Source organism: Rhinolophus ferrumequinum, chromosome 16 (genome assembly GCF_004115265.2).
Source record: "Rhinolophus ferrumequinum isolate MPI-CBG mRhiFer1 chromosome 16, mRhiFer1_v1.p, whole genome shotgun sequence".
Taxonomy (NCBI): domain Eukaryota; kingdom Metazoa; phylum Chordata; class Mammalia; order Chiroptera; family Rhinolophidae; genus Rhinolophus; species Rhinolophus ferrumequinum.
The window spans coordinates 56,754,265-56,766,095 of NC_046299.1; the positions used below are offsets into that span (position 1 = coordinate 56,754,265).

The 11,831-nt window shown below is 37.3% G+C and overlaps 1 non-coding gene across 1 annotated transcript; it reads left to right on the top strand.

Moving 5' to 3' along the window:
- The first annotated feature begins 869 nt into the window (after positions 1 to 869).
- TRNAT-GGU (transfer RNA threonine (anticodon GGU)) lies at positions 870 to 943 on the top strand. Its single transcript has one exon. It is a non-coding gene; the product is annotated as a tRNA-Thr (tRNA).
- The last annotated feature ends 10,888 nt before the right edge of the window (positions 944 to 11,831 follow it).

Sequence of the window (11,831 nt, forward strand, 5' to 3'; positions counted from 1 at the left end):
ATCTCTCTAAGCCACTTATTCACGGATAAAATTAGATAAAAAAAATCGTGCTATTATGAGGATTATGTGAGATAATGCTTGCAAAACACTCTACACATTATATGGTGCTTGGTAAGCACTCATATTTCTTTTGTCTCATTATTTATACTCTTGATGATGATAATTACAACAATAGTGAAGAGGTTATTGGTAAAAATCCAACAATAAGAAAACAAACAACCCAATTTAAAAATAGGCCAAAGACTTTAACAGACACCTCACCAAAGAAGATATACAGATAGCAAATAATGATATGGAAAGATGTTCCATATCATATGTCATCAGGGAAATGCAAATTAAAACAACAATGACATGCCACTACACACCTATTAGAATGGCCAAAATCTGGAACACCGACAACACCAAATGCTGACAAGGATGTAGAGCAAGAGGAACTCTCATTCACTGCTGGTGGGAATGCAAAGTGGTGCCGCCACATTGAAAGACAGTTTGGTAATTTCTTATAAAACTAGCCATACACTTACCATATGATCCAGCAATTGCGCTCATTGATACTCACCTAAATGAGCTGAAAACTTATGTCCGCACAAAAGTTTATAGCAGCTTTATTCATAATCGCCCAACATAGAAGCAACCAAGATGTCTTCAGTAGATGAATGGATAAATAACCTTGGCACATCCACACAATGGAATATTATTCAGTGACAAAAGAAATGAGCTATCATGCCATGAAAAGACATGGTGGGAACTTAGATGCATATTGCTAAGTGACAGAAGCCAATCTGAAAGCTACATACTGTATGATTCCAAGTATATGACATTCTGGAAAAGGCTAAACGATGGAGACATTAAAAAGATCAGTGCAGGGGGGCCAGTTAGCTCAGTTGGTTAGAGCATGGTGCTGGTATCACCAAGGTTGCTGGTTCGATCCCTGCATGGGCCACTGTGAGCTGTGCCCTCCTTAAAAAAAAAAAAAAAAAAGCTTGAGAAAGATCAATGGCTTGCGGGGAGGGAGGGATACATAGATGGAGCACAGGGGATTTTTAGGGCAATGAAACTGTTCTATATGATACTATAATGGTAGATAAATGTCATTATACATATGTGGAAGCCCACAGAATATACAACACAAAAAGTGAACCATAAAATGAACTATGTGCTTTAGTCAATAACAACAGCAGCAGCTATAATAATAAAATATCAATATTGTCTAACAATTGTACCCCATTAATGCAAGATGTTAATGAAAGTAGGAACTGTGTGCATGAGGACAGGTATGAGGGAGCATATCGGAACTCTCTATTTCTATTCAATTCAATTTTCCTATAATCCTAAAATGCTCTAAAATATAAAGTTATTAATTAAGAAAACACTGGGGACAAAAACAAACTTAAGATTATAAAAGCCACTGGTATGCAAAGTAACAAGAATCAGACTAGTAGCAGACTTTTCAAAAGCAATGGCATAATGTTTTCAAAATTGAGGAAATATGATTTCAAATGTAGAAATATATACCTGGCCAAACTGTCACCTAAATATGGGTAGAGCAAAATCATGCAAAGGAAAAAAATAAGATTATTGGTGCTATGACCAAAGTGTGTAAAGTATGTACTCGTACTGAGGCAGAAAAGAGAAAGCATTGCTACTATGGGAGAGATTAGAAAATGCTTGACAGAATAGCCTTTGAATCTTAGAAATGAGTAGGCAATTGACAAATGGGTAAGTGTGGGAAATATTTACTGGTCACATCCTCTCAATCTCCTATAGTCACAGTGATAGATGCAGCTTTATTTGACATATGTGGGATGTTTGATGTCAAAGGAGAATGTGATTTTTCCCAGGGAAACCATATAGCATAAGAAGAGCCTAAGGACAAACTTTATGGATTGCTCAGGAAACATCATTACACAATGGCCAGGAAGAAGATGAGACACTTGAAAAATTTACTAAAAAGGAAATAAGACAATCAACTGAGAATGGTATAAATAAAAAGGCAATTTCAAGAAAAAGAGAATCGTCTAACATCAAATTCCAGAGAGGTCAAATAAGGCCAGAACTGAACACATTTCACTGGATTTGGATATTCAGTGCTTTATGAAGGAGTATTTTCAGCGGTACCATTGAGGCAGAAGCCTGCTGATAGTTGAAAGGTGACTAAAAAGTGAGATAATTTTTGAAGTTTTAGGCATTGGGGAGTGAATAAAGCATAAACACTGAAATAGATTACTGAGAGACACAGAGGCTCTTGATGAGGATGGAGAATAAGCAGAAATTCACATAGTGTGTGGTTTTCACTAGTGGGTTATAGATGTCCAGAAAGATAGGGAAGGAAAGATAGTGTTGATGCAAGGAGGATGATTGTAAGGGCAAAAATCTTAGACAAACAAAGGGATAAAACCATTGACGATGTCGGTAAGAATATGTTTAGTGTGTTGAATCACAGTGTTTACACTGGATAAGGAAAAACATGAATCCTTTACTAGACCATGTCTCTAAAATGGAGATAATTTAAAAGACATGGGTTTCCAAAGAGTATCCACAGCAGGAATGTTGGGAATGAGTGATATGAAAACTGGATGGGCAGGTCGTTATAAAAGCACTTATCCGGTGCTGTGGAAAGAGAACTGGGCTTAAAAATCAACCTAACCTCTGACATATGATTCTCCCACTTCCTAGCTGGTGGACCTTTCACGAATCACTCATTACCTGTGATCTCAGTTGAATGGTAAAACGGAAAAAATGTACTTATCTATGGCATTCATTTTGTATCAGACTCAAGACAAGTAACAGGTGTGATGATGTTTATGTATATATGTGTGTATGTGTGTGTGTGTGTGTGCATACATATATATGTACATATATATATATATAGTTTATGTATATGTAAGATGTACTATAAGGCCTGTGGGATATGTCCATATAACTCAGAAACATTCAAATCAATGGTTCTCAGTCCTGACTGCTTATCATAGTTTTCTACAGAGCTTTAAAAAAACATGCCTGGCTCTTGGTTCTCAAATGAGATTCAGGAGGGGATTTGTATTGAAAAGAAAATCTCAGGTAATTCTCAAGTGTGATTCTAACAATAAGAACCCTAAACTCTTGAAATTGAACAGGGGAAAGAAAATTCCTGGATATCTGAGTGGTGGTTTTTCTGAAATAGCAGAAACCTCTACTTTGATTGTCTTTGACTAGAACAAATATTATGAGAAATACTAGATATATTTTTCCCTCAAGTAATATTCACATGTATTATCTTATTCTGTTTTACAATTTTATGAGGTACTTTGGCTTATCTCCCATTTAACATGGGAAGATACATTCCCATTTTAAATATTTTTATATGATAAATAAGTGGCAAGAATATTACAATCTTTGGAAAGATTGACAGAAAAGTCATAAAATGAAGATCAAGCACTTGGAAATATTTTGTATAGAATTTAATGGCAGAGGGAATGGGAAGTAAAATACAGCTTTTTGAAATTTTGCATTTTATAATTTTTATCATGTATTTTCAAATCATTTTCAAATACATATACATTATTTAATTTTGTACACAAAATAACCCTTCCCTTAAAAGATGAAGATGTTTATTTTTGTTATCACCATTAATTTACAAGTGCTGAAACCAAGACTCATGAAGTGACTTACTCTAGGTCACACACCTAGTAAGTGGCCAAACCTGAAATTCAAAAGCAGATGATCTTACTTAAAATGTCACACTATTGAAAAATCTCCTGAAACTGGTTGACAAAGGCAATATATAAGCCAGGTCCAGTGTGGCTGAGTTAAAATGATGAGTTTGGTAACATCAGGGAAAATGTCAGAATAGGTAATTCCAAGGGTCTTTCTCTCCACAGAAACCATGAAATTTGAGCAAAAATTCATAATCAATTTTTGTTAGAACTCTGGAAAACAGTCAAAGGTTTACAGAAAACAAGGAAACACTGACTGTTTTTTAATAAGGCAACACAAAAATGGTAGGAAATCTTTGTGGCAGCTTCACCTGCTCTCCCCTGCCATTCCTAGCAGTGGTCTTGAAGATAAAAATTCTCAGTTCTGGTTTTGAAGGGAGAAGAGCTGACCTTATTCTCAAAAAAGTTTGTTTGTTTTAACCTATTTGGGGCCTATCTGAAGAACTGACGCAAGGCAGTTGCATTTGTTTTACATAATTCAGAACTTTTCAGGCTACAGCAGCAACTATGCAGAGGGCATTTTTAGGAAAAACATTTTAAGGTAAACGAACAATTCACTGCCACATGTGGGTGAAGATTACAGTTGACACAAGCAATAGACATGTTGAAAGCCTGGGAGAAAAGCTAGGGAAAGAGTTTTATTTAGAAATTTGGGAAATGTAACTCACGCAGGTATATCAGGGAATTTAGAAAGTCACATGCAGGTCCAGGAGAGTGTGCTAGATCAGAAAATACCTAAGAAGACCTAAACTTTCATCTCTGACTGATATCTAGGCTCAGCACCAGGAGAAAATGAACACTAAAGCAGAGTTCAAAATATCCTGACTAAGCATTAAAGGAGTGTCCCAACAGAGAGTCAGTCTGCAAAAACTAGGAAAGTTTTTTTCTTCCTTTCTTTCCTTTCCTTTCCTTTCCTTTCCTTTCCTTTCCTTTCCTTTCCTTTCCTTTCCTTTCCTTTCCTTTCCTTTCCTTTCCTTTTCTTCCCTTCCCTTCCCTTTCCTTCCCTTCTTTTCTCCTCTCTCTCTCTCTCTCTCTCTCTTCCTTCTTTCCAGGTGGTCAAGTTAAAAATGTTAGCTGACCACAAGCTAAAGAAACAGACTTCGGATGTCACAAATGACAAAGAATAGAGACATCACAAAAGTAATTTAGAAAGGTCACTAGACAGACAAACAACTATATTCAAAGCAAGCAAGCAGCAGCAACAACAAAACCCTGAGGAAGGAGGAAGAACCGGATTTCCGGAGTTACCACATTATAATATTCAAGATGTTCAATTTTCAAATAATAATAATAATCATGCAAATAACCCATTCCCTTCCATGGCCTAGCAATATTCCATTGCATATATGTACTACCTCCTCTTTATCCATTCACTCATTGATGGTCACCCAGGCTGACTCTATATCTTGGACATTGTAAACAATGCTGCAATTAACGTATGGATGAGCACATCCCCTCAAAGTAGCATTTTGGGTTTTTTTCAGATAATTACCCAGAAATGGGATTACTGGGCCTATTGTCACTTGTTATAGCCTTTGTTATAAAGTCTATTTTGTCTGGTATAAGTATTGCTACCATAGCTTTTTAAAAAATTTTCGTTTTCATGGAATGTCTTTTCCCATCTCTTTACTTTCAGTCTGTGTGTGTCTTTTGATCTGAAGTGAGTTTCTTGTAGGCAGCATATGTAAGCATCATTTTCTTATCCACTCAACCACCCTATGTCTTTTGATTGGAGCATTTAATCCATTTATATTTAAAGTTAATTGTTGATAGATATGTAGTTATTGCTATTTTATTATTCATATTTTTGGTCTCTCTCTCTCTCTCTCTCTCTCTCTCTCTCTCTCTCTCTTTCTCTCTTTCTCTCTCTCTCTGTTTCATAAATCCCTCTAACATTCCCTGTAATACTGGTTTGGTGGTGAGGAACTTCTTTAGCTTTTTCTTGCCTGGGAAACTCTTCCTCTGTCCTTTGATTCTAAATGGTAACTTTGCTGGGTAAAGTATCTTGGTTGTAGGTCCTTGCTTTTCATCACTTTGAATATTTCCTGCCAATCCCTTCTGGCCTGCAAAGTTTCTGTTGAGAAATCAGCTGGCAATCGTACGGGAGTTCCCTTTTAGGTAACTAACTGCTTTTGTCTTGCTGCTTTTAAGATTCGATCTTTGTCTTTAACCTTTGGCATTTTAATTATGATGTGTCTTGGTGTGGGACTCGGGGTTCATCTTGTTTGGGACTCTTTGTGCTTTCTGGGCTTGTATATCTATTTCCTTTGCCAGGTTAGGAAGTTTTCAGTCATTATTTCTTCAAATAAGTTTTCAATTCCTTGCTCTCTCTCTTCTCCTTCTGGTACCCCTATGATCCAAATGTTGATAAGCTTGATGTTGTCCCAGAAGCCCCATAAACTATCCTCATTTTTTTGAATTCTGTTTTCTTTTTGCTGTTTTGATTGGGTGTTTTCTACTACCTTATCTTATAAATCACTGCTTCGATCCTCTGCTTCATCTAATCTACTGTTGATTCCCTCTAATGTGTCCTTCATTTCAGTTATTGTATTCTTTATTCTGACTGGTTCATTTTATGTTTTTTGTCTCCATTTTTGTTTCCTATCTCTTTGTTGATGTTCTCCCTGAGATCATTGAGCATCCTTATAACCAGTGTTTTGAACACTGAATCTGGCAGTTTCCTTGTATCCAGTTTATTTAGTTCTTTTTCTGGAACTTTGTTCTTTTCTTTCATTTCAGAAATATTTTTTTGTCTCCCCATTTTGGCTGCCTCCCTGTGTTTGTTTCTTTTCTTTTTTCTTTTTTAAATTAAAATTTATTGGGATAAAGTTGCATAAGTTTCAGGTATACAATTCTATATTACATCATCTATAAATCACATTGTGTGTTCACCACCCAGAGTCAGTTCTCCTTCCATCACCATATATTTGATCTCCCTTACCCTCTGGTAACCACTAAACTATTGTCTGTGTCTATGAGTTTTTGTTTCTCATTTGCTTGTCTTGTTCTTTTGTTGTTTTTGGTTTATATACCACCTATCAGTGAAATCATATGGTTCTCTACTTTTTCTGTCTGACTTATTTCGTGAAATAAGCTTGTGTTTGTTTCTATGTAGGGTTGCTATGCCTCCTGGTTTTATGGAGTGGCCTTATGTAGTAGATGTTCTGTGGGGCTCAGTCACCAGAAATGGATGCTCCAGCTGTGTCCCTTGTGTGGGTTTTGTGTGCCCTCCTGTTTCATTTGAGACTTGATTGCTCTTTGCAAGTCAATGGGAGGGAGTGATCATCAGGCTCATTGGATGTGAGGACTGGCTGTGACTACAGTGGAGGAGCTGTTGTGCAGGGGCTGACCCTACAGAGCACGATTCACTTTAGCAGGCCTCTGGCACCTGCCCAGTCTGCTGTTTGGATGTGTCATCTTTACAGGTGTCCAGGTGATGCTCTGGCTGATTCCAAAGCTGGCCACTAGGCCTGCCAGTCTTGGGGCATCCTGGGAGGAAACCCACTACAGGGCAGTTCAGCCACAGTCTGTGCCCTGCCCAAGGGCCCCTGGCATGAGCCTCAAAGCAACTCAGAGATGGCCGCCACCCATGCTGTGCTTGCAGGTGCCTTGGAAGGCTAAGCCATGAACCAAGGCCAGCTGTCACTAGTGCTCAGCTAGAGGTATAGGACACCCCAAAGCCAGGTGCTGCTTGTTTGGGTTTTTTTAACCTTTGAGAGATTTTAGGAAAGTCTGTAGCATGAACCAAGGTAGGCCATTTGTATGGAAAAGCCACTGGAAGTGGCTTGGTTGTGTCCGAAAGTTGGGTGGGGCATGGTTTCTGGGAATCACTAGGTGGGACAGACAAAAGGTGATAGTTTGATGGAGACTCAGATATGGTATCTGCATGTATCTGCACACAGGGAGGGGTAGTGCTGAACAAAGAAACAATGTCTTCTGCCAGCTCCTTGGTCTGGGAGAAAGCTGCCCCTCAAGCCCTCACCTTGCAGCTAGACAATTCACTTCCTTCTTGTATGTCCCTGCTTTCTTTCAAGCTGCTCTCCCAGTGCTGGAACTCAGAGCAAGTGAGTCCATCAGTGAATAAGTCCATGCACAGTCCCTTTAAAAGGAGCACCTGGGAGTGCAGCCACCTTCCACCTCACTCAGCTGTAATCTCTGCTGGTTTCACAGCTAGAGGTTATGGGGACTTCTCTCCCCAGCACTGAAACCCTGGGCTGCGGAAGGGCTGGGACCCCTCGTTCCCCCACGGGGCACTCCTGCAGTCAAGATATCCCTCCTGAGTTTTAATGGTCACATGTGGGTGTTGGACCAGCCCGTTCTGCATCTCTGTCCCTCATGCTAGTCTTGAGGTGGCTTCTTCTATATGTCCGTAGTTGTAGGGCTTCAGTTCAGTTAGACCTCAGGTGATTCTCAATGATGGTTGTTCTGTGGTTTAGTTGTAATTTATGTGGTCCTGAGAGGAGGTGAGCACAGCATTTACCCACTCTGTCATCTAATTGTTTCTCTTTTTAGGTGAACAAACATTTTGGAATTTGATAGGTATTGGCTGCACAACCTTATGGATGTACTAAATGCCATGAAATTGTACACATTAAAATGATTAATTTTATGTTATATGAATTTTATCTCAACAATATTTTTAATGCCCCAACATAATAAATCCCTGCATTTTTCTGACCTTTGAGGAAATTAACTTAAACTGATCTTAGGGAGAACAACTCCTCTTCCCTGACTGATAGAGGAAGTAGGCCAAGTGAGTGTAATTATTGGTTTTAAACCTCAATTAAGAGGCATCTGGGAAGAATCACTGTAATTTAAAATGACGATCACATTTACCCTTAAAGAAAATTAGCCCAAAATATAGGGCGTAAAAGTGAAAATGTTTGTAATGTCACTATAAAACCAAGTTTTCTCTCTGTAGTGGCCCTTATCTTTACTCAAACATACAGTTTTGAAGGAAGGAAGAACCTCATCTAATTCAAGCTTTCATTATTTACTTGTATGTGTAGAGCCCAGAGAGGGAATATTACTACATTAAGACAAATCACATGGTAGAACCACAACCTAAGATTATCAGTGAACAGTTTACCATTGGTAGTTCTTGATATATACACAGGCCATATACTGGGTAGCAGCTGGAGTTTTGGTGTGTAGATACAGGTGGTCTATATCTCCTACTCTTATTTAAATAATCCTCAGGGAAGAGTCATATTCCCTTGATGCACTTATGGGTCATCTTTTGGATAGTAACTCCTTGAAACTTAAAACTCTCTAACTGGGTTGGGTAAGAGGAGAAACAAAAGTCTTTCCATACAAGGTTATTTCAATACCTTAAAGATATTGTAAGAAGACATGACTTGTATTCAACTTAAAATTTCAGTATAGAGCTTATCTTTAGAATTTGAAGAGAGGTCACCTGAGAAGAAAATTTATATCATCTAAAACCTGTCTTTCAAAGATGGTTCTCTTGCCTAGAAAGTCTTCCCCTCCTCTTCACCTCTTTTTTTTCTTTCACTAACAAAACATAGTTAGGTCCTGCTGCATCTCAAAAGCTTTCTGTCAGTAGATCATTTCCTGGTGATTTCTCTTTCCTTAAAAGTCTTGATATGTTTCCTACATAAATAAGTTATTGGTTATTTATTATAAAGATCCTTCTAATGGAAAGTAACTATATATTTCTCATCATCCACCATCTAGAACATGAACTTCTACAGGGAAGTACCATAATTATCAACTACTTACTATGGTTTGATTTGCATAATTTATCACTTAGTATAGCCAGCCTTGCATGTAAGTAGACTCCAAATGAACTGATGTTGATTTTTAATTAAATTAATTTGTGATAACCTTCTAGTAATATATCTAGTAATAAAACCACCCAGTAGTTGAGGAAAGGAAAAAGCAGAGCCTTCTAGACTCTTGAGAAAATCCATGATGATGAGTTGAAAATTTTCAGTGAAGTCCATGATGAATTCACAGGAGAACATGGGTATCCACTGCCCCTACTCCATTTGCCCACATAGGGCGGATATTCTGAAGTCTCATGTTTCCTTGATTTTTCCACAGCCTCATTTTTCCACAGCAGCAAGAGACATTTATGCTATTGTATCATCGTATTGTATTCAACTTTCTTTTATTCTTCTCTACGCTTCAAATTATATTTAAAAAATCATGTTCCTTAGTTCGAAAAACTGAATATTTATAGCATTGATTATTAATAATTTTTCTGTCCTCTGCTTTGATTTTAGCTACTATCTGTACACTGCTTGATATATTATAAAGTATTTTTATACTCATTTTTAAAAAAATTTATTGGGGTGACAATTGTTAGTAAAATTATACAGATTTCAGGTGTACAATTCTGTTTTACATCATCTATAAATCCCATTGTGTGTTCAACACCCAGAGTCAGTTCTCCTTCCATCACCATATATTTGATCCCCCTTACCCTCATCTCCCACCCCCGACGCCCTTACCCTCTGATAAGCACTAAACTGTTGTCTGTGTCTATGAGTTTTTGTTTTTCATTTGTTTGTCTTCTTCTTTTGTTGTTTTTGGTTTATATACCACATATTAGTGAAATCATATGGTTCTCTGCTTTTTCTGTCTGACTTATTTCACTTAGCATTATGCTTTCCAGATCCATCCATGTTGTCACAAATGTTCCTATATCATCTTTTCTTACCGCCGAATAGTATTCCATTGTGTATATATACCACAACTTCTTTATCCATTCATTTATCGAAGGACATTTTGGTTGTTTCCATGTCTTGGCCACCATAAACAAAGCTGCAGTGAACATTGGAGCACACGTGTCTTTATGTATAAATGTTTTCAGATTTTTTTGGTAGATACCCAAGAAAGGGATTGCTAGGTCATATGGTAATTTTATTCGTAATTTTTTGAGGAACCTCCACACTGCCTTCCATAATGGCTACACCAGTCTGCATTCCCACCAACAGTTTATGAGGGTTCCTTTTTCTCCACAGCCTCTCCAACACTTGTTACTATTTGTCTTGTTGATCATAGCCATTCTGACTGGGGTGAGATGATATCTTATTGTGGTTTTTCTTTGCATTTCTCTGATGATTAGTGATGTTGAGCGTTTTCTCATATGTCTATTTGCCATTTGTATGTCCTCTTTGGAGAAATGTCTCTTCAGGTCCTCTGCCCATTTTTCAATTGGATTGTTTGTTTTTCTGTTGTTGAGTTTCATGAGTTCCTTGTATATTTTGCATATTAGCCCCTTATTGGAGGCACTGTTTGCAAAAATCTCCCATTCAGTTGGTTGCCTCTTTAATTTGTCGATGGTTTCTTTCACTGTGCAGAAGCTTTTAAGTTTCATATAGTCCCATTCATTTATTTTAGCTTTTACTTCCATTGCCTTTGGAGTCAAATTCATAAAATGCTCTTTGAACCGAAGGTCCATAATTTTAGTACCTATGTTTTCTTCTATGTAGTTTATTGTGTCAGGTCTTATTCTTGAGTCTTTGATCCATTTTGAATTAATTTTGATACATGGTGACAGATAGCAGTCCAGTTTCATTCTTATGCATGTGGCTATCCAATTCTGCCAGCACCATTTATTGAAGAGGCTGTCTTTCCTCCATTGTATGTTTTTAGCTTCTTTGTCAAAAATTATCTGTCCATATTTATGTGGTTTTATTTCTGCGTTCTCAATTCTATTCCATTGGTCTATGTGTCTGTTTTTCTGCCAATACCATGCTGTTTTGATTATTGTAGCCCTGTAGTACAAGCTAAAGTCAGGGCGTGTGATACCTCCAGTATTATTCTTTTTTCTTAAGATTGCTTTGGCTAGTCAGGGTCTTTTGTGGTTCCAAACAAATCTGATGATTTTTTGTTCTATTTCTTTAAAAAATGTCATTGGGATTTTGATGGGGATTGCATTAAATCTGTATATTGCTTTGGATAATATGGCCATTTTAACTATGTTGATTCTTCCAATCCATGAGCATGGAATATCTTTCCATTTCTTTGTGTCTACTTCAATTTCTTTTAAAAATGTCTTATAGTTTTCAGCATATAGGTCTTTCACATCCTTGGTTAAGTTTATTCCTAGGTATTTTATTCTTTTTGCTGCAATTGCAAGAGGAATTGTTTTTTGTATTTCTTTTT